Source organism: Leptopilina boulardi, unplaced genomic scaffold (assembly GCF_019393585.1).
Source record: "Leptopilina boulardi isolate dan_hultmark-lab unplaced genomic scaffold, ZJU_Lbou_2.1 LbouV2_31, whole genome shotgun sequence".
Taxonomy (NCBI): domain Eukaryota; kingdom Metazoa; phylum Arthropoda; class Insecta; order Hymenoptera; family Figitidae; genus Leptopilina; species Leptopilina boulardi.
Window position 1 is genome coordinate 716,879 of NW_026137874.1, and position 22,362 is coordinate 739,240.

The 22,362-nt window shown below is 27.6% G+C and overlaps 1 protein-coding gene and 3 non-coding genes across 5 annotated transcripts in view; 2 read left to right on the top strand and 2 right to left on the bottom strand.

Moving 5' to 3' along the window:
• LOC127283133 (serine/threonine-protein kinase 17A-like) overlaps positions 1-22,362 on the bottom strand; it is a 158,606-nt gene that overhangs the window by 108,646 nt on the left and 27,598 nt on the right. The gene's annotated exons all lie outside the window — the stretch shown is intronic.
• Positions 10,232-10,315, bottom strand: Trnal-uaa (transfer RNA leucine (anticodon UAA)). The gene has a single exon. It is a non-coding gene; the product is annotated as a tRNA-Leu (tRNA).
• Positions 18,325-18,397, top strand: Trnaf-gaa (transfer RNA phenylalanine (anticodon GAA)). The gene has a single exon. It is a non-coding gene; the product is annotated as a tRNA-Phe (tRNA).
• Positions 18,954-19,026, top strand: Trnaf-gaa (transfer RNA phenylalanine (anticodon GAA)). Its single transcript has one exon. It is a non-coding gene; the product is annotated as a tRNA-Phe (tRNA).

Genomic DNA, 22,362 nt, shown 5'->3' on the forward strand with positions numbered 1-22,362 from the left:
CCTTTTAAGGCTGCTGGGATGACTGCGTGACGTTTAAGAGCACTTTAATTTATAGTGAGCCAAGGGAAGATGTGCATTTGAAGCGAGATATTTAAACTGAAAATTTTGCAAGATGACGTAGCGCAAAGTCGTTGTTATGTTTTATGAGAAAAGGGTCGCAAAGTAATCACTTAAACCCTGTTGCAATAATATCAATGTCTGTGCCATGCAATTGTTTAAAAAAAAAAAAAAGAGTAACAAAAACAAATTTCTTTCTTTATCAAATATATAAAAAATAATAAAATCATTTCATTTTATTATTCTAAATATCCCAGTGGGAAATTTACCATTGGCAAAAGAGTGGCCCAAAATTGGCAGCATTGGCCCAATATTCCCACTTGGAAAGATTCCTCGGAAAATGCCCCCTGGAACTCCTACGGAATTCCACCGGAACTTTCAACGTAATTTCGTCGGAATTCCGTAGGAGTTCCAAAGAATTTCCAATGGGATTCCGACGGAGTTCCGACGGAATTAGGACGGAATTCCGATTAATTTTTTTGCAAAAATTTTTAGAGCCCTAATTCCGTCGGAACTCCGTCGGAATCCCATTGGAAATTCTTTGGAACTCCGATGGAATTTTGACGGAATTACGTTGAAAGTTCCGGCGGAATTTTGATAGAATCTCCAGGGGGCACTTTCCGGGGAATCTTTCCAAGTGAGAATATTGAGCCAATGCTGCCAATGTTGGGCCACTCTTTTGCCAATGGTAAATTCATTTCCATCGGAGTTCCAAAGAATTTCCGATGGGATTCCGACGGAGTTCCGATGGAATTAGGACTCTAAAAATTTTGAAAAAAAATTAATCGGAATTCCGTCCTAATTCCGTCGGAACTCCGTCGGAATCCCATTGGAAATTCTTTGGAACTCCGACGGAATTCCGACGACATTACGTTGGAAGTTCCGACGGAATTTTGATAGAACCTCCAGGGGGCACTTTCCGGGGAATCTTTCCAAAGTGGAATTGGACCATCATTGGTCCTGGCCCAATAGTTACCATTGTTAATTTCTAATTGGGATTTTAATTTACCATATTTTTTTTCAATCGTTTGGAACTTCTATTATTGACAATATTTTTAAAATATCGAACCTAAAAATAATTGAAGCTACTAATAATTAAATAATAAAACAATTAATATAAAATGACTATTTTTTTTTTTAAGCAAAGACGATTTGTTTGAAATTGTCGAGAAAAATGCCAACATGTTGCTGTTGATATATATCAAACTGAATTGTACTATATCTTTCTCTGTCGCTCACAAGCTGTATAGCAGAGAATTCAAGTCGATGTAAGGTAACGAATTGCGCAAAGTGCATCCTTGACCGTATCCAGCGGTTGGCGACCCTGGCGGAAGCTGAACGGGAGCTCGTTAAACCTACAGCGAAGAACACTTTCCGCATGCAGAACGCGATTTAGAATATAAAATTTTCCTTCTCTCTTTGAAAAAAAAAAAAAAAAAAAAAAAAAACAGTTAAATTTTCGTGGTACACGATTTCTGGTCGGATATTATAAAAATCCAAATCATGCACAATGTAAATTATTCTTTGTATCATATGTACATATTTTACATTATTTTTTATTACCAAGAATTTTTTTTTTTTGAGAAAAATTACAATTTTTTTCAAGTATTAAAATCCCGGTTTAATGCGATATTTTTTTTTAGATGACGAAATATGATTCTTATTTTTAGTGAAATTATAGTAGTTTAAATATTTATTTATAAAGTACAAATAACTAAATAAATTTAATAATAATTGAAAAATGTTGATAAATTTTTTTTTTTAATATAAATAAATATGGAAGAAAATAATTTTTTTCCGTGTGTATAATGATTTTAATAAAGAGAATAAAGTTGAGAAAATGACCTCACATGAAGTTGAATATTATAAGCCAATTTGCCTTTGCAATATTCCCTCAAAGGTTGATGGGTCTTGCCCTGCTGGGATAATTAATATAAATTTCTTTCGCCAACATAAACACGTGTATTATATAAATATATTTATCGTCATGAACGAAGAGCAACGAGGGAAGTATATATATATATATATATATATATATGTAAAATCAGGCATTGAAATATAGGTCCCATATAATCTCAAGGATTTTATATAAAAAAAAAAAGAAATTCTAACGACTCTGTGACCTTTCATTAAACTATGACCCTGAACGAAGAAAATGTGCTAATTAAAAAATAAGTTAATACTGCACGATTTATTTTACAAGTTTATAGTTATTCATTTTATTATGTCAAATTATTAATTTTTTTCCAAAATTCAAATTCTGTTTTCAAAAAAAAATTTATTTTTTCTAATTTTTAAAGAATCATTTTTTGTTTAAAAATTTAAAAAAAAAATAGAAAATGTTTTTAATTTTAAAATTCATATGGGTGAAAATAAGTAGATTATAAAATATTCTTCTCACTTTTTTGATATTATTTAGATGTTACTATGCAAATTGTAAAAAATTTTCATTTATTGACAACGCATATAGATATAGAAAGTATTTTCTCCCTATATACATGTATTGTACATAGGAATCCAAACTACTTTTTATGAGTTTCATTTCCGAGATTTATGAACCATGTACATGAATAATATTGTAAAATAATATATAAAGAGTACATGAAGATTTCTTTATTTTATATTATACAAGCTAATAATAAAAGTATTAAAAATAAATTTTCTTCTCACTTTAAAGTGTTAATAAAATAACAAAAAATTAAAAAAAAACAAATAAATATTATTAATAAAATATAAATTATCATTCGAAAACAACTTTTCAAAAATGAAAGTGCAATATTGAAACAATATATTGAAAGTTATCAAAAAATTCTAATCTTTTTTTTTTTTACAAAATTTTTTTGCAAATTAATTTTTAATGTTATAATTAATAATTGTATAGATATATTTTGATATATAATAGATGAACTTGTTATATATAAAATGAGGTCAAAAGAAGGCATATAAGAAAAAATTTTTTGGAGGTCACCTTAATTTTTGTTCCTTCTTTGTTCTCGATTTAGAAAGTTGTTTAATGTTACAGGTCATCCCAATTATTATACAAAATTATATATATATCTGGCCTTAATGATTGTAATGATGGACTTGATTAAATAATTTTTGACACGTTTAGGTCAAATCATTATCAAGAACCTAGAAAACTCGTCAAAATATAAATATTATAATAGTATATTGAAAGCTGAATGTTGGAAGTTTTTTTTCTATCCCAAATTAACTAAAGTAACGTAAATTATCTCAAGTATCTGAAATACCAAGTACTAACTATCTGAAGTATATTCTGAAATATTTTAAGTATATTCTAAACTATCTGAAGTATATCCTGAACTATCCGAAGTATATTCGGAACTAACTGAAGTATATCCTGAACTATCTGAAGTATATTCTGAACTATCTGAAACATATACTGAACTATCTGAAATATATCCTGCATTATCTGAAGTGCATACTGAACTATCTGAAGTATATCTTGAATTATCTAAAGTACCGTAATTAACTATACAAATATCTTGAAATATCCTGCGATTTATTTTGAAAGTATTTTGAATGATCTAAAATATAACTTAAATTGTCAGAAGTATCATAAATTATCTGAAATATATCTTGAACTATCTGAAGTATTTCTTGAACTATCTGAAGTATTTTTTGAATTATCTGAAGCACCTTGCACTACTGTCAATTAACTAAATTGAAATATCCTGATTTACCTTCAAGTATTATGAATTATCTCAAGTATTTCTTGAATTATCTGAAGTATTTTAAATTACCTGAAGTATTTTTAGAACTATCTGAAGTATATCGTGAATTATATCGTAAATTATCTGAAGTACCATAATGTACAAATATTTTGAAATATCCTAATTTACCTTGAAGTATTTTTTTAATTATCTGAAGTATATCTTAAATTATCTGAAGTATATCTTAAATTATCTGAAGTATATTCTGAATTATCTGAAGTACCTTGCACAAATGTTAATTAACTACAAATATTTTCAACTATCCTGATTTAGTTTGAAGTATTTTGAATTAGTTAAAGTATATCTTGAATTATCAGAAGCATAATGAATTATCTGAAGTATATTTTAAACTATCTGAAGTATATCTTAAATTATCTGAAGTACTTTGCACAAATTTTAATTAACTATACAAATATTTTCAACTATCCTGATTTAGCTTGAAGTATTTTGAATTATCAGAAGCATAATGAATTATCTGAAGTATATCTTAAACTATCTGAAGTATATCCTGAACTATCTGAAGTATTTCTTGAATTATCTGAAGTACCTTGCACTACTGTTAATTATCTACAAATATTTCAAAATATCTTGATTTATCTTTAAGTATTTTGAATTATCTAAAGTATATAATTATTTGAAGTACATCCTCAATTATCTGAAGTACCATAAAGTACTATGAATTATCTTAAAATGTATTGAATTATCTGAAGTATTTTGAATTATTTAAAGTATATATGGATTTATCTGAAGTATATCCTGAGTTATCTGAAGTATATCCTTAGTTATCTAAAGTACATCCGCGTTATCTGAATTATCTGAAGTAACACAAGGTTAAAATAGACAAAGAGTTGAAGAAAGGGGGATTAAAAAAAAACAGTGGATGCAATAATATCATTAAGGATATGAATAAATTGATTCGCGATTGACTTCTGGGAAGACTCGAATCGCATATGAACGCATATACAGTGACGCAGGTAGTTACAGGTAAATAATGTAGATATAACGGTGTTGCAGGTCGATGGCAGGTATAACGACTCCGCGAGAGACGTCCTTCGTGCGCATTCGAAGTCGAGTTGCGTTCATCGAATAAATTGCATTCGCTGTTCTTAGTGACTTGGTTTGAACAGTGGCACGGTTGGCAACACTGAATTGACAGTCGTTGACTTCACAAGAGAAAGAGAGTGAGTGAGAGAAGAAGAGGCGAGCAGTCTCTCTTCGTGAATCACATCCTCGACCTTGCCCCCCCCCACCTGTCAATGTTGAATGCTCATCTCTAGAAATTTTGCGCGATAACAAAACTCCTGATAACATTCGTTTATTTTCTTATAAACAATACAATTATTCCCTTTTTAAAAATAAAAATTTTTACTCTATTATTATAATTCTTGAAATTACAAAAAAAAAGAAAGCTATCGATGCGGAATTCAATATCTAATATCACTTTTGTATATAGGAAAATATATAGAAAATTGGTGCAAAATTGTTTTCAACTTTTATAACTGGACTCTTGAATTGACTTTTGTCGTTTATATATATATATATCATTGATTCCAAAGGGATTTATCTAGTTCCTGTCAAGCGAGCCATGTAGTGTATATAGTTGAAAAGAAGTAAACGCATTCTTCGGTCCATGCTAGGTGAAGGCTGCCAAGTTAAGACTCAAAGTATATACTATATACACCATCAGCAGTAGTTTGAAAGTTAGCTTGAATGACAGGAACAATCTCCTCGCACGTGTGTATATAACGGCATCGGGATTCATTACAGACACGCGATCGAGTTCGATGTCATTGTCAAAGAAGAAAGAAAAAAAAAAAATAAACCGATCACGCTGACTTTTTGGACCACACTTCATATATATAAAAGAAACTTCCAAACAAACTTCTGTTCTTGCCTATATATACATATTAAGATCATAATTTATCTAACATTTTCTAAATTGAGATAATAATTTTATAATAGATTCATTTAGAAAACAAGCCTCAACAAAATTGAAAAATTAAATTAAAAACATGTCTTCAATTTTTTTTTTTTCGATCATTATCTAATTGAAATGAAATATCAATAATATAATTATTGAAAATAAATTAATGAGAAGAAAATTAAAAGTTAAACAAGTTCATATATATGATGGGATTGAAATTAATATACAAGTCAGGTTTGATGATATACGATATGAATAGAGACAAGTTCGAATTGTGAAATAGAAAAAAAAAAATTAATTACTAATATGTATTTGCAACAGGAGAAGAGATTTATCTCAGAGACAAATAAATATATATTTGTTTCAAATAAATTTTTATTTGATTTGAATAAATAATTTTATGTACCAAAATCTATGCACGAATTTTTTTTATTTAATAAATAAAATCTCTAATTTCTCCTTTGATTCGATATTCTTTCATTCATGATTCAAATAATAACTTGTTTCGTTTTCATTTTCCTGGTGTTGTATATATTCGAATATTGTTATTGAATGATATATTCTCTTTCTTTCTTTCTCTCTTTCACTCTCTCTCTCTCAATGTTCGCACTGGGAAATTTGTATTCCATTATATTAGCAATTTTTATGGCGAAACTATTTTGCAATTACATATTGTTTATGAAATTGCGTAACGTCAAAGACTCCACGGGAGTTAGCTTTCTATAAGCCACAAAGCATGTTTCCATTTTTTACATATATATACTCTTTTCACGCAAATATACAAAGATCTTGGAGAGTTTAACCCCTTTTATAAAAAGGGGTTTTTTTTTTTTCATTTTACTATGTTTAAGCTTAACTATATATTGTACAATGTACACGCGGCATGCAAAGTTTCACGTTCTCACGATATTATAAAGTCTTGTCGTTGTACATCTCACGAAACTCGTTTCATATTCAATTACGCACTTGACTACTTTTGGGTGTGCTCGCGCGCGAGCACGTATTTTGCACCTGATCGAAACTTGGGAAAATTCAAGGTATTTTGTCACACCCAAATTAAATTCAAATTCGAGAATGAAAAATATATTTCAAAATTATATTTGAGGAAAAACTAATCCAACTAATCCAACTAATCCAATTAAACCAAAATTAATTCAACTAATTCAAAATTAATCCAAAACAAATCCAACTAATTGAAAACTAATCCAATTAATACAAAATTAATCCAACTAATTGAAAACTAATCCAATTCATCCAAACTTAATCCAATTAATCCAAAACTAATCCAATTCATCCAAAATTAATCCAACTAATTGAAAATTAATCCAACTAATTGAAAACTAATCCAATTAATCCAAAATTAATCCAACTAATTCAAAACTAATCCACCTAATTAAAAACTAATCCAAAATTAATCCAAAAATAATCCAACTAATTCAAAATTAATTTAACTAATTGAAAACTAATCCAATTAATCCAAAATTAATACAATTAATCCAAAATTAATCCAACTAATTGAAAATTAATCCAACTAATTGAAAACTAATCCAATTAATCCAAAATTAATCCAACTAATTCAAAACTAATCCACCTAATTAAAAACTAATCCAAAATTAATCCAAAAATAATCCAACTAATTCAAAATTAATTTAACTAATTGAAAACTAATCCAATTAATTCAAAATTAATCCAACTAATCCAAAACTAATCCAATTAATCCAAAATTAATACAATTAATCCAAAATTAATCTAACCAATCCAAAACTAAACCAACTAACTGAAAACTAATCCAATTAATCTAAAATTAATCCAATTAATCCAAAATTAATCCAACTAATCTAAAACTAATCCAATTAATCCAATAATAGTCCAACTAATCCAAAACTAATCTGACTAATATACTATTGTGAGAATTTTTTGATTTTAATTAGTAAAAATTAGTAAAGTTAATTATTAAAATTAATAAAAAATTTCTACTAATTTTTCATCAGTTTTCATTAAAATTTTAGTAGAAAAATATGGCTAAATTCTATAGTAATATTTTACTAAATCTTAATGGAAGTTTCCACTAATTTTTAGTCACATTTTTCACTAAATGAAACTAGTACAAAAATTTTACAAAATCATATTGTAATTTTTTACTAAAAAGTAATAGAAACTTTTTATTAATCTTTAGTAGCATTTTTCACAAATACTTTAGTAAAAAGAAAAAAATATTTTTAAACCAAAATAGTAATATTTTACTAAAAAATTTTTTTTTTTTTTTTTTTTTTTTTTTTTAGTCGCATTTTTCACTAAATCTGTATACACGGAAAAAAAAGAAAAAGTAATTTTTACTACTTTCATATAGTAAAACGGGAACTATCCCAAGTTTCTGCGCATCTCTGGCAACTTTTACTCCAAAAATAGTAAAATTAACTATTTTTGTAAATTTGACTATTTTTGGAGTAAAAGTTGCTAGAGATGCCCAGAAACTTCGGACAGTTTCCGTTTTACTATGAAAGTAGTAAAAATTACTTTTTCTTTTTTTTCGTGTAGTAAAAAAAAATTACTGAATCAAATAGTAATATTTTACTAAAAATTAGTCTAAATTTCTGCTAATTTGAATTAAGAGAGTAGAGCATAATTTTTTTTTAATGTAGGTTTAAAATTTCATTATATAAAATTGAAAATAGATTTAAAAATATTTAATATTTTTTAAAATTAATTATTTCAAATTTTCAGTAAAAATAAACAAAAATTAATTTTTATTCGAATTAAAAATAAATAATTTCAAGAAATAGAATAAATCCATGTAAGGAATATATATACATATACGAAAAGGACATATATATATATACATATATCGAACAAGAAACAGGGCAAAGACCTGTCTCTGCACTGAAAAAAAAATTTATTTGATTCAAATACCGGTGTATTTGGTTATTATCAAATAAATATTTACTTGAATCAAATATTTCTTATTTGAATCAAATATATAATATTTGAATCAAATATTTCAGTATTTGAAGCAAATACCATTTATTTGATTCAAATAAGAAATATTTGATTCAAGTAAATATTTATTTGATAATAACCAAATACACCGGTATTTGAATCAAATAAATTTTTTTTTCAGTGTGAAAGGAATGAAACCATATTCTTTGTTTCTTTATCACGATATTGTAAAGCACGTTGCCTGAATGCGACCTTTTCCAATGCAGGAAGTGCAAAAATACATAAATTGTGTCCGGATAGAAATATTTGAAATCGGGTGAGAAACAAATCTACCGTTATTTGATTGATAAAAGTGTCGACAAAATGTCTTCTCTCTCTTTTTTTTTAGAGAGGGATTTTACTCTCCCGCGATTATTTTGAACCGCACACAGTTACCGCCCGAGTTTATCTGAAGTTGATTTTACGATGTTTCGAGATGGTTATTCGACGAAGAATGTAATAATATTGCGTGAGTTCAAAGAACCCGTGTGCGAGAAATTGCGACTATTTTTTTTTTTTATTTTTTTCATAACAAATTTACTAAATTTTACAAAATTCCCGTAAACTAGTTTTTGGCTTTTTTTTCTATTCGCAATTTAATTAATATTTGATTAATTATTAAAAATTAAAATCGATTGTAAATACCATGTAATTTTTTTGGCAAAAGAAAAATATTTTTTTTTTCAATTTTGAAAATTACGTCATGAATGGAAATTTCATACATATACTATATCGATGTGTAATTTGATAGTGAAATCGCAACTCTCGAAATTAACGGAAGGATTTTGTCTGGAAGGGCAATGACCATTTCCACTTTCAAGCTCGATGCAAACATTTGATACCACACATATATATGTATAAATACGTAAGGTGATTTGTTGTTGAAAGATTAAGTAAAGGAAAATTGATATTGAACTTGATTGGAGTAATTTTTTTTTTTTTTCAAAAAGAGTGAAAAGCAAATTATATATACACTACTTGTTTTCTCGATGAGAGATTTATCTTGTTCTTGTGTAACAGGAAATAAATCAATTTTTTTCTTTCAAATCAAAAATTCATATACTTATACATATATATATTTGTCGTATATCACGTTTGAAAAAAATTATTTTCTTTACCGATTTTGTTAAAATAATTAAATTTTTAAAAAATTAAAAAGAAAAATTAAAATTTAGAATCATTCAATTTTTTTCTATTTTATTATTTACACTCATAAATTTGAATTAGTGAAAAGTGAGCTACTAATTTAAATTAGTAAGAATTTTAACTAATCTTTAGTCACTTTTTACTAAAACTTTAGTAAAAAAAAAATTTTAAACTACTAATTCAAATAGTAATATATTTTACTAAAAATTAGTAAAAATTCTTACTAATATGAATTAGTAGCTCACTTTTCACTAATTCAAATTTAGAGAGTATGGATGAAAACAAAAATTATTAATTAAAATTGATTAAATATTTGAATAAATTTTTTTACCTAACAAATTTATAATTCCTTTCTTTTAAAACTTCTATGGAAGAAAAGAAAAAAAAAAAATTTTGCTAGGTGTGGGGTTCGAACCCACGCTCCCTCTTGGGAACCAGAGCTTAAATCTGGCGCCTTAGACCGCTCGGCCAACCTAGCTCTTTTTCGCATTTTAGAAAAGCACTTGACAAAGAAAACAATTGTTATCTATTATTAATTTGTAAAATCACTATAAATTTTGATAAAAATACAATTATTTTAAATTTAAATCATTTTTTTTTTCATGAAAATTAATATTTTCCCCTAATTTCTATGTGTAGATTAAATTAAAAATGTGTATAATTAATTAAATTTTAAAATACTTTTCGAAAAGTTATAAATAAATTAATAAGAGGTGAGATAGAATATTTTTGGGGACAATTTTAAAAGACCTCTTCAGTGAAAGTAATGAAAGATGGTAATTTAAATATAAGCCAATCACAATCATCTCGGTAGCGATTTTGATTTAAATTTGAAAATTTGACCAATTTTAGTAGCGGGAAATTTAAAAATTGTTTTTTTTCCTAAGAGAAAGAAGAGTTTTTTTTTAGGCAGATTAAGACGGGGAGCAAAATATATATATATGCGACAGGAGCACGAAAACAATTCCTTTTCCCATTCAAATGTAAGCAAGACAATGGGTCACGTGCCCATGCCAAGAACACGTTTACGTGTCTCTTTAAAATGATCTTCCGCGTTTTCCATTGCGCGCGCGATTCCTCTTGGGAATTCATATTCAAAACAAATTATTAGAGATTCCTATTGAATTTTATTGTTCCTCTATAAAGATAGTATCATGGAGAAAAGATCTTATATATGTGCTTTCTTATGCAGAAAATGAAAATTTATATACACATGACATTTGCCCGTATGCTACTAAAAGCGGAAATGTCAATATTTTTTTTTTTAATGAAATATTTTTCCATTTTATAAATATACTGGAATACAAAATATGGGAAATTTCACAAAAAGAAATCTATTGAATATTTCCCAAATCTCAATATTGTAAATTCATAATTTTATAAATTGTAAACATGTTTGTAAATTAATAATTAATTTTATAGATTAATATCTCTAACATAGTATCACTCAAAAAATGGTTTGGTATAGCTAACTAAAAGTTCGGTTTTCCCAACTGAACTTTTCGTTTGGTATTGACCTTGACCGAACTCGGCAGTTGTGATGACCAAACGAATTAGGTTGTCCTTAATTAATTGAAATAACACAAAAGTTGGTTGTAACAACCAAACTATTCAGTTGACATTATGATAAAAATTTAGTTATTGCAACCGAACTTTTTGGTTACAACAACCAACATTTCTGTTGTTTCAACTAAACTTTTTCGTTATTTTAACCAACTCTTCGATTGTTTCAATCAAACTTTTCGGTTAAAGCAATCAAACTGTTCAGTTATAAATTAATAAAAAATAAGGATGTTTTCTTTGAAGGGGAATAGTGTAATAAAAATAAAAACACTACATTTCCAAAACTATTATTTTTATTTTCCATTTTTAAAAAAGTAGCTGTCATTTCATAGGCTTCAAGATTTTTGTCAAAGCCCAGATTTCCCAACTTTTTGCAAATTAGACATACTTTTTTACATTAGAATCAACTATCAAAAATTTTTTTTTAATAACTTTAAAAGAAGGAACAATACACTCTTCACACAAGTCTTCAATAACGCACATTTCTTCTCTACATTAAATACTTTTGAATGTAATGCATTTTACACTAACACATATACATGATTTAGGAAAAAATCAGGCAAAGTAAAAATAAACTGTTCACCTCTGAATTTTTCTACATATATATATATATTTGTATTCACTAAGAAGTCGAACGTAATTAATTTTTTCACTTTATCACTTCTCACTAATATTTTAAACAATTAGTCTTTAAAATAAAAAAATGAATTAATTAAAATTTAATTAATTAATCAATTCACAAAAAATACAAGCTTTTTTGTATATTGACGAACGAATTTAAAAAACACAGAAAATTAAAAGGCATTAAAATAAGCTGCAACGCTTCTTATTTTAATCCAATTTTGCTTATTTTAATCCATTTTGGTATTAAAATAAGCCAAATTGGATTAAAATAAGAAGCGTTGCAGCTTATTTTAATGCCTTTTAATTTTCTGTGAAATTTGCCTTTACTCCAGGAGTAAATCCTTGCAACTGAAGCGTTTAAAAGGCAAAATGAAAACTTTTAGATTTGACAACATTGAAAAAAAGTATTTGGCAACGTCGCATTTCGAATTTTTCAATGTTTGAAGAAAAGCATTGATTTATAAAACCCTTACAAAAAAAAATGTCTTAAAAATCAAACATCGGACGGTCAGGCGATCCCCGGCGTGCCAAGCATAAAGTCTAAATTGCTTCCATATGTTGACGGTCCGATTTCAAGTTGAGGAGTACCATAAAAATTTTCTAAATCCCACTTTTAAAGTATAGTGGGGATGACATAAATCGTTTTGTTGGAAAGTGTTTGTTTGTTATAACCGAACATCGGTTCAAATAACCGAACTGAAACAACCATTCGAGTTTAGTTCTAACAACAGAACCACTTAGGTTTAAGATAACTATTCATTTCGTTTCAACAACTGCTCTACAGTCAACCGAACTCAGTTTACTTATATATTTACCAAACCTCTTTTTTCCGTGATCAATTAAAAGCGTTATTACTCTCTAAATCTGAATTAATAGTTTTCTACTAATGAAAAAGTGCGTATTCGTTTACCAATTAAATTAGTAACAGTTTAGTAAAAAAAAAACTACTAATTGTTAGTAGAAAACTACTAATTCATGGAATAAATCGGCTTACTAATTTGAAACAGTAAAAAATACGATTTACTTCATGAATTAGTAGTTTTCCACTAGCAATTAGTAGTTTTCTACTAAAAAATGGCAAAAACTGTTACTAATTCAATTGGTAAACGAATACACACTCTTTCATTTGTAGAAAACTACAAATTCAGATTTAGAGAGTAAATAAATTTACTTCCATTAATAACCGTTTTTTAAACAAACAATAACGTCAGCTGTAAAAATTAGTTTGTATTTCAATTAAAATTTTTGATATTATTAACAATGGGAAAAATAATTGAGTCTTTTATAAAGATAAAAAATAAAAGCTTGATATTGATTTATAAAGTATTTAAGTATATAAATATATGTGACTGGTATTTAAGCCCAAGGCATAATTAAAGGTACGCTACTACACTCTTTTAGAGAGAGGAGGGGAAATCGCACATAAGTATTGTGTATATTCGCCAATATAATAAACCGACCTTGACTATAGCTTTTATATCATAAGACGACAAACGCGTCTGGGTAAAACATCATTATATATCCATTGGCGCTCTTTGCTCTCAAATTAATGTGTCTACCATTCGTTATTTATCTAACGGACGCATTTCGATCTTTTTTTTTTCCTGCGCACTTGTATTAACTGTTCACTTGCGCACAAAATCATTTGGTATTTCTATTCCTCTCTTTCGTTCAATTTATAATTGAGATAACATTCCATGCGGCGCCTGAATTAACTATAAGCGCCAATTATATATATATATATATATATATATATATATATATATATATATCTCAAAAATAAGTAAATTCAGATATATCCAAATATATAAATATATATATAGACTCGGGATTTTATAGATTTGACTCACTGAATGCCAGGTGCAACTGGATTTCTTTTTTTTTTACCCAGAATTGTCACATAAATTTCATTTTATCTTTTATTCTTTATACCATTTTAATATTTACTTTAATTTACCCTAGATTGCGGTACTTGAGTTAATTTTATGCACTTACGGTATATAGGAATAATTTTCATGTTCATTAATTGCACAATTTATATACTATAAAAATTAATTTTAAAAACTATTTCGATTTAAATAAATTCATTTTTTTTCCGTGTACAATAATTGACTAAATTTTGAAAACAAAAACTAGTTGTATAATTTCTCACAAATATTTAAAATGAATTAATGTCAAAGTCACATTATGTAATGTATATATATATGTATATATGGAATCATCAAGAACTTAAGTAATGCTTTTGAAAAATAACATTTATACATCTTAGAATATTATATACCTTCAGGAAGGTCAAGAAATGAAAAACCTCATTTACAGTTTCTATTGACTTTTCATCGGCAATGGAAACTATAAAGGAGTCTCTGTGTGTGGGAGAAACAACCACGTGGACTTGGAAGTTAAAAGGAGTTGGGAACCGCATTCCATGTGGCGTCTGGCGCATCGATCTATAAGTGTGTTGCGTACAGAATTAAATTGCCACAATGACACGCCTCGACAATCATGAGGTTGACAAATGTGGCATAATTATTGTTTTTAACAAATGTTACCTACCTACGCAACTTCTTTATTTTTTTCATCATCATCATCATCAGAATTATAAATTATGCGAAAGGGGTTGTATCAGAAAAAAAAATAATCAAATACATATATTTATTACACTGCAAAAAGAAGTATTTTATTTTAAGATGTTTTGGTAGCGTTTTCAAAACATCAAGATATCTTAAACTTCTTAATGTCTTAAAAACACTACCAAAACATCTTAAAATAAGATACTTCTTTTTGCAGTGTATCAATAAATGATTTCCAAGGAAAAAGAAAATTTACCTTAAACAACGAAAGGTTTTAGAATAACGAAAGATTTAACTAAAACTTTTGCTAATATATAGTCAAACGTTTCATTGTTCCAGGTAAATATTTTTTTCCAAAAAAATGTAAAGAAAAAAGAAATTTATATTTCTATTGAAATGATTTTTTATTCTACTTCAAAATAGATTCAATATGAGAAAATTGTCATTTATTTTTATTACATTAATGAAATTTAATACTTTTCTGCTTGAGAAAAATTTATATTTCAAACGAGTATAATAATATTGACAAGTTTTATTTTATCAGTTAAATCTACCTTTAGGGATAATGATGAGAAAAAATAGTTGTTTTTCTTTTTTTTCTTTTTTTTTTGATGACTGACGATATCCGGTTGTAAAATGAAAGTGAAAATATATTGTCATGACTGTTCAACCACAAAATGCAATTTGTTCCATTCATGAAGCTGACCAACCGTGTTATCGATAAATATGCGCACTGGAGTATAATACGAGTCGTAACCTTGAAAAGTTTCTAATTTGTTTAAAGTATCTTTTCTTTTTGCTTTTAGTTTTTAAACAAATTGCTTTATTTATTCATCTACCATTGTTTGGAACTATTTTCAATTAAAATTCAAACTATTTGAAAAAAACTAGAAAAAATGTATCGATTTAAAATTTACTATACTAGTTTAGTAAAATTGAATTCAAAAGGATTTTTGTATTTCCAATATTGCCAGAAATTTGCTGCATTTTAGGATATACTTTAGAAGTATAGTAAAAAGAACTTAATTTTTTGCTCCGTGTGAGAAAACCAATGTTTAGTTTGAGGTTATGTCAAAGAATTGCCAATTTCCGTATACTATTTTATTGTTCTTATTATTTATTAGGGTTTCGTGGCCCAGGGCCGAAAACCTTATAGTTTTGCTTTGGCGTCCGTCTGTCCGTCGTACATGATAACCGATTCCATGGCAAAAATTACTTATTGTAGCATTAGTTACTAGGGCAACAGTTATTATGGCAAAAGTTATTATGGCAAAAGTTACTATGGCAAAAGTTACTATGGCAAAAGTTACTATGGCAAAAGTTACTATGGCAAAAGTTACTAGGGCAACAGTTACTTACAAATGCAAAAGTTACTATGACAAAAGTTAGTTACTAGGGCAACAGTTACTATGGCAAAAGTTACTATGGTAAAAGTTACTAGGGCAACAGTTACTTACTAATGCAAAAGTTACTATGATAAAAGTTAGTTACTATGGCAAAAGTTACTAGGGCAACAGTTACTTACAAATGCAAAAGTTACTATGACAAAAGTTAGTTACTAGGGCAACAGTTATTATGACAACAGTTACTATGGCAAAAGTTACTATGGTAAAAGTTACTAGGACAACAGTTACTTACTAATGCAAAAGTTACTATGATAAAAGTTAGTTACTATGGCAAAAGTTACTAGGGCAACAGTTACTTACAAATGCAAAAGTTACTATGACAAAAGTTAGTTACTAGGGCAACAGTTATTATGGCAACAGTTACTATGGCAAAAGTTACTATGGTAAAAGTTACTAGGGCAACAGTTACTTACAAATGCAAAAGTTACTATGACAAAAGTTAGTTACTAGGGCAACAGTTATTATGGCAACAGTTACTATGGCAAAAGTTACTATGGTAAAAGTTACTAGGGCAACAGTTACTTACTAATGCAAAAGTTACTATGATAAAAGTTAGTTACTATGGCAAAGGTTACTAGGGCAACAGTTACTTACTAATGCAAAAGTTACTATGACAAAAGTTAGTTACTAGGGCAACAGTTATTATGGCAACAGTTACTATGGCAAAAGTTACTATGGTAAAAGTTACTAGGGCAACAGTTACTTACAAATGCAAAAGTTACTATGACAAAAGTTAGTTACTAGGGCAACAGTTATTATGGCAACAGTTACTATGGCAAAAGTTACTATGGTAAAAGTTACTAGGGCAACAGTTACTTACAAATGCAAAAGTTACTATGACAAAAGTTAGTTACTAGGGCAACAGTTATTATGGCAACAGTTACTATGGCAAAAGTTACTATGGTAAAAGTTACTAGGGCAACAGTTACTTACTAATGCAAAAGTTACTATGATAAAAGTTAGTTACTATGGCAAAGGTTACTAGGGCAACAGTTACTTACTAATGCAAAAGTTACTATGACAAAAGTTAGTTACGAGGGCAACAGTTATTATGGCGAAAGTTACTATGGCAACAGTTACTATGGCAAAAGTTACTAGGGCAGCAGTTACTATGGCAACAGTTACTTACTAATGCAAAAGTTACTATGATAAAAGTTAGTTACTATGACAAAAGTTAGTTAGTATGACAAAAGTTAGTTAGTATGACAAAAGTTACTAGGGCAACAGTTACTTACTAATGCAAAAGTTACTATGATAAAAGTTAGTTACTATGACAAAAGTTACTTACTATGACAAAAGTTACTAGGGCAACAGTTACTTACTAATGCAAAAGTTACTATGATAAAAGTTAGTTACTATGACAAAAGTTACTAGGGCAACAGTTACTTACTAATGCAAAAGTTACTATGATAAAAGTTAGTTACTATGACAAAAGTTACTAGGGCAACAGTTACTTAGTAATGCAAAAGTTACTATGATTAAAATTAGTGACTATGACAAAAGTTACTAGGGCAACATTTACTGACTAATGCAAAAGTTACTATGGCAAAAGTTAGTTACCAGGGCAACAGTTATTATGGCAAAAATTACTATAGCAATAGTTACCTTGGCAATAAATAAATTATTTATTATATTCAAATAACTTTTGATCTGAATTTAAAAAGCCACGAAATCCTAGATGTAAGCGCTTTTCGCCTGCTTTTTTTCCTGATTTTTTTAAATATATTTTATGTAAATTGTATAACTCCTAGCAGAAAATAATTCCTCTTTAAAACAATATAATAAACAGTAGCGTCGCTGTAGTTATGACAGGATATGAACGCAATTCATTTTCATAAACAGGCAAAGTAATAAAGTCTTATCCTAGAGTTCTAATCGGGTATATACTTCTCTCTCTGTATATATAGATCAAAAGGATATGTAAATTCAACGGGGTCTCTCTCATATAACTAGCAAATGACAAGTTTATGATAATGCAAATGGACATGGACGATATATATATATATATACGATGAAATGAAACTGCGCTAGAAATGGAGATTGATGAGAGTTAGCATTTTAGCAACGCCTCTTTGTTTAATTATTCACTTATCATTTATCACACTCCGAATGTAATGCCACACAACACATATATATATATATATTGTGTTCATCCGGCCTCCCGAATTAAGTACACACTGCCTCATGACATATGTGTGACGTACTAAATGATATATTGACAAAACTATAACGGAAATATAGGCTAATCAAACAAAATTAGAATACAATTTAGAATCACTTTGTTAAACAAATCTTTTTTTAAAAAATTCTCTTTTTTTTCATCCGCCGAAATAGCTCAGTTGGGAGAGCGTTAGACTGAAGATCTAAATGTCCCCGGTTCAATCCCGGGTTTCGGCAAAAAAATTTTTTTTTTTTTTTTTTTTTGCAAAACGAAGTAGAATTTTTATGAATTTATAAAATCGATTTGTAAATGATATTTCAAATTTTTATCCACCATATTGGATACGCCATTTTTATTTTTTTTAAAGCAGATTCCGAAGTACTAAGAAACATTCTATTTACCTAAAGGACTCTAAATATTATTTTTTTCTTCCATGGGCAAAGTGATATATTCAATCGCTTCACAAGAAAAGAAAGTACAATTTTTACCCCAAAAATCGGTATAAAAATTACCTGCAACAAATTTTATTGAGGGCGCCACCGTTTATGCAAAGCATTGGTTAATATTACACCCCCAACAAAATTTATCCAGCCTATTTTCTGTGATTTTTTAAAGCAGAAACTTTATTTGTTTGTTGCAAAGTTTATTAAGTAGAAAAAACCTAAATAAAAAAGTAGAAAAAAATACAGAGTATCAAAAAGAAAACCTAAGTATATTTTTTAATGAGTACAAAAAAAAGACTATAGTCAATTTTTTTTTTTATGAAAAAAGAAGTTTTTTTATTTCTCAACCGCCGAAATAGCTCAGTTGGGAGAGCGTTAGACTGAAGATCTAAATGTCCCCGGTTCAATCCCGGGTTTCGGCAAAAAATTTTTTTTTTTTTTACAAAACGAAATTAATTTTTTTTCTCCATTTCTACCAATTTCTCAATTTATTAAGTGATTTATTTTTATTATTTTAAGGGGGTTATTATTTACGAAAAATGAATTTCTAATTGTTTCTCAAAAATTTGCTCCTATCGAATCCAATTTTCTTTATGGAAACTTATAAATTAATTTCTGGGATGTTTTGGCACACCTCAGAATTTGTTTCTCTCGCAAATATAATATATGTAGGCGGACATGTAGTGAAAGTAATAATGTTATTGTTACCTACGTGTATATAAATATAAATAAATCTCGGAGAAAAATGGAAAAACGAACAAAGTAACTTTTACTATACTTTAATAGTAAAATCTCAACTGTCCATATAGTTTCTGCGCATTTCTGTAAATTTTTACTCCATATAAATGTAGTAAAATTTTTACTATATCCGGAATAATTTTTACTGTGTCGGGAGTAAATTTTACTATTTTCGGAGTTAATTTTACTATTTCTGGAGTTAAAATTGACAGAATTGTGCAAAAACTGCGGAAAGTTCAGAAAAGCGTAAATTCGTCAATTGGAGACATCTTTTATCGTTATTCTGATACAGATTAAAAATTTCCCTGTCCCATTAAATTTGAAAAAAAAAATAATAATTCAGGGTCTCGTCTAAAAAGGAGCATTGTCCTATGATAAAGAGTTCCGTTAGAATCGCCAAAACTGTTATGATTAACGGGTGCGCGAGTTTTAGGTAACGTGTAACTTGTATAAAGAGGTTATAATTCTCTTTGTGGGCCAAGGCGCATTGTCCCTAATTCTTATAAAATTTTTCTTTACTCACAATGCTTCGTTTTTTTTATTTTCTTAATCCACGAAAAATTCTCTAATATTTATATATCATATACATTAATAATAAATTTGGATAATCCCGCGAGAGAGAAGTTAATTAGGACGTGTGTTGAATACCTCATTAATTTTGTACCGTTCTATATTTTTTTTTATACATGAGAAAGAGAGAAAAGGTATATTATATATATATACTGAGAATGAAATGCGTGAATTAATAACGGCAAATTGAAGCACCTCACTGTTGAAATAAGTGCGAGTTCCTTTTCAATGGGAATAAGGCAGGTGTATCATTTTAATTTGCATTGTATCTTCACCTCGATCATTACCAGTCACATTTCAATGAAGAATATTCTTTCAACCGCGCGCAGGAAACTGGCGTAATAAATAAATTTTTTAAAATAATAGCTATAATTTTTCATTAATAATTAGGATATGTATAATCATTAGGCAATGACTAATAATAATTTTTCCATAGTAAAAATTAGAGCATAAAAAAGAAAACAAAAATCGTAAAATTACGAAATAGTAAAATGAGTTTTTTTTAACTTTGAGAAAAAAAAATTTGTCAAAAATTTTTTTTTTCTAAAGAAGATTAATGCAAATAAAAGTGATCGAAAGGAGAAACATTTCGAATTTAATCCGAAAATTTATTCAATAATTGGCAATCTAGAAGCCTATTAAATAATAAGAAATCAAAAAGAAAACTCTTGAAGGTGAGATTTCATTTCTATTTATTTTATAGAATTTATTTTTTTTTTTTATATATAGAAAAATCCATTTATTGCTTTTAATTGATTGAAAATAAATCAAAAAAAGACACGTATTCGATTCGAAACAAGGCTCTTTGTTAAATTTCTGAAATACCAAGCTGAGAAAGGACAATTCTTATGCAAAAAAAAAAGAAGAAAACAGAAAATTATTTTAGCAGGAGAACATTACTGTTGGCATTGGGTCGATATATATATATACGAATGTCTCCGATCCATTCGATAGAAAAATACAAAACGAGTGGCTCTTGGACACGCTCGATTATTTTTTAAGCTGAACAAGATGCAAAGTATACACCTCACCATGGATACTTAGAAGGCGATGGAATCTTCATTACTGGTCGAGTTTACTTCCACGCGACCTTGAGACGTTGCAACTCTTGTAGAATTGCAAAAGAATTTCCAACTCTACACACTACACTCAATGCTATATATATATATATATATATATATATATATACATATATATTCATTTTCCTACATATAAGAGAATAAATCCAATTAAATTTCTTTTTTTCCCCTCCATATCGTTATAGACATTTAAAAAAAATCAAAAAAAAAATTTCCAATTTTTCCAATGATAATTCTATTTAATAATTTTTTTTTCGTTTAAATTTTTTGATATTCTGAGTCAATTGGATCAATTTTTGAAACAGTGTTCCGCCATTTTGAATTTTTAAAAACGCACATCATATCCGTTAACAGCGACCCTAAAAAACCCCGAGTAAAGATTTTCAGGCAAATTGGATCAATTTTTAAAATAGTCTTCCGCCATATTGGATCCGCCATTTTGAATTTTTGAAAACGGACATCATATTCGTAATCAAAAAAAAAATTTCCAATTTTTCCAATGATAATTCTATTTAATAATTTTTTTTCGTTTAAATTTTTTGATATTCTGAGTCTTTATCAAAAAAAAAAAAAAAACATATACAAGATGATAATTGAAAAATATTCCTCATTTGAAAAATGTGATTTTTTACTCTAAATTAGTTGCCATATTTATACACTGAATAAAAATTATTTGGGTCAAATAAAAAGTATTTTGATCCAAGTAAATAATTTGTCTATCATTCAGTAAATATGTATTTAAACCAAATAAATATTTACTAAACCCAGGTATTTTATTTTATCGTATCAAATAAACAGTAATTTTTATCAATTGCAAATTACTAAGTGAAATAATTAAAGTTAATAAATAATAATTTTAATTATATTAATTATGAAAATTTCATTCAATACAGTATGTTTTTTAATTTAAATAAAAGTTTATTTGTATTTATTTTTTTTATCCAAATAAAAAATATTTGAACCTAGTAAATATTATTTAAATAATTTGAATTAATGAAAAATTCGAAAATATAAAAATTTTTATTAAAAAAATAGCTACCCAGTGGGAAATTGCCAATATGGTAACCATTGGGCCATTATAGGACCAATATTGGGCCAATGCTGCCAATATTGGGCCATTCTTTTGCCAATGGTAAATTTCCCATTGGGTAATATTAATTGAAATTCCAAAAGCATTTTTAAAGAAATTTTTAAGGAAGATTATTATTAGATATATAATAAATTACAAAAATTCAAATAAAAATGACAAAAATTTTAAATAATTTAAATTAAATAATTTTTTTTTATCAGTAATAGAATTATAAAGACGATAAATAATATTTGAAATAGAGGCAAAAGGCAAAAAGGTAATATATCAATAACTAGTTAAAG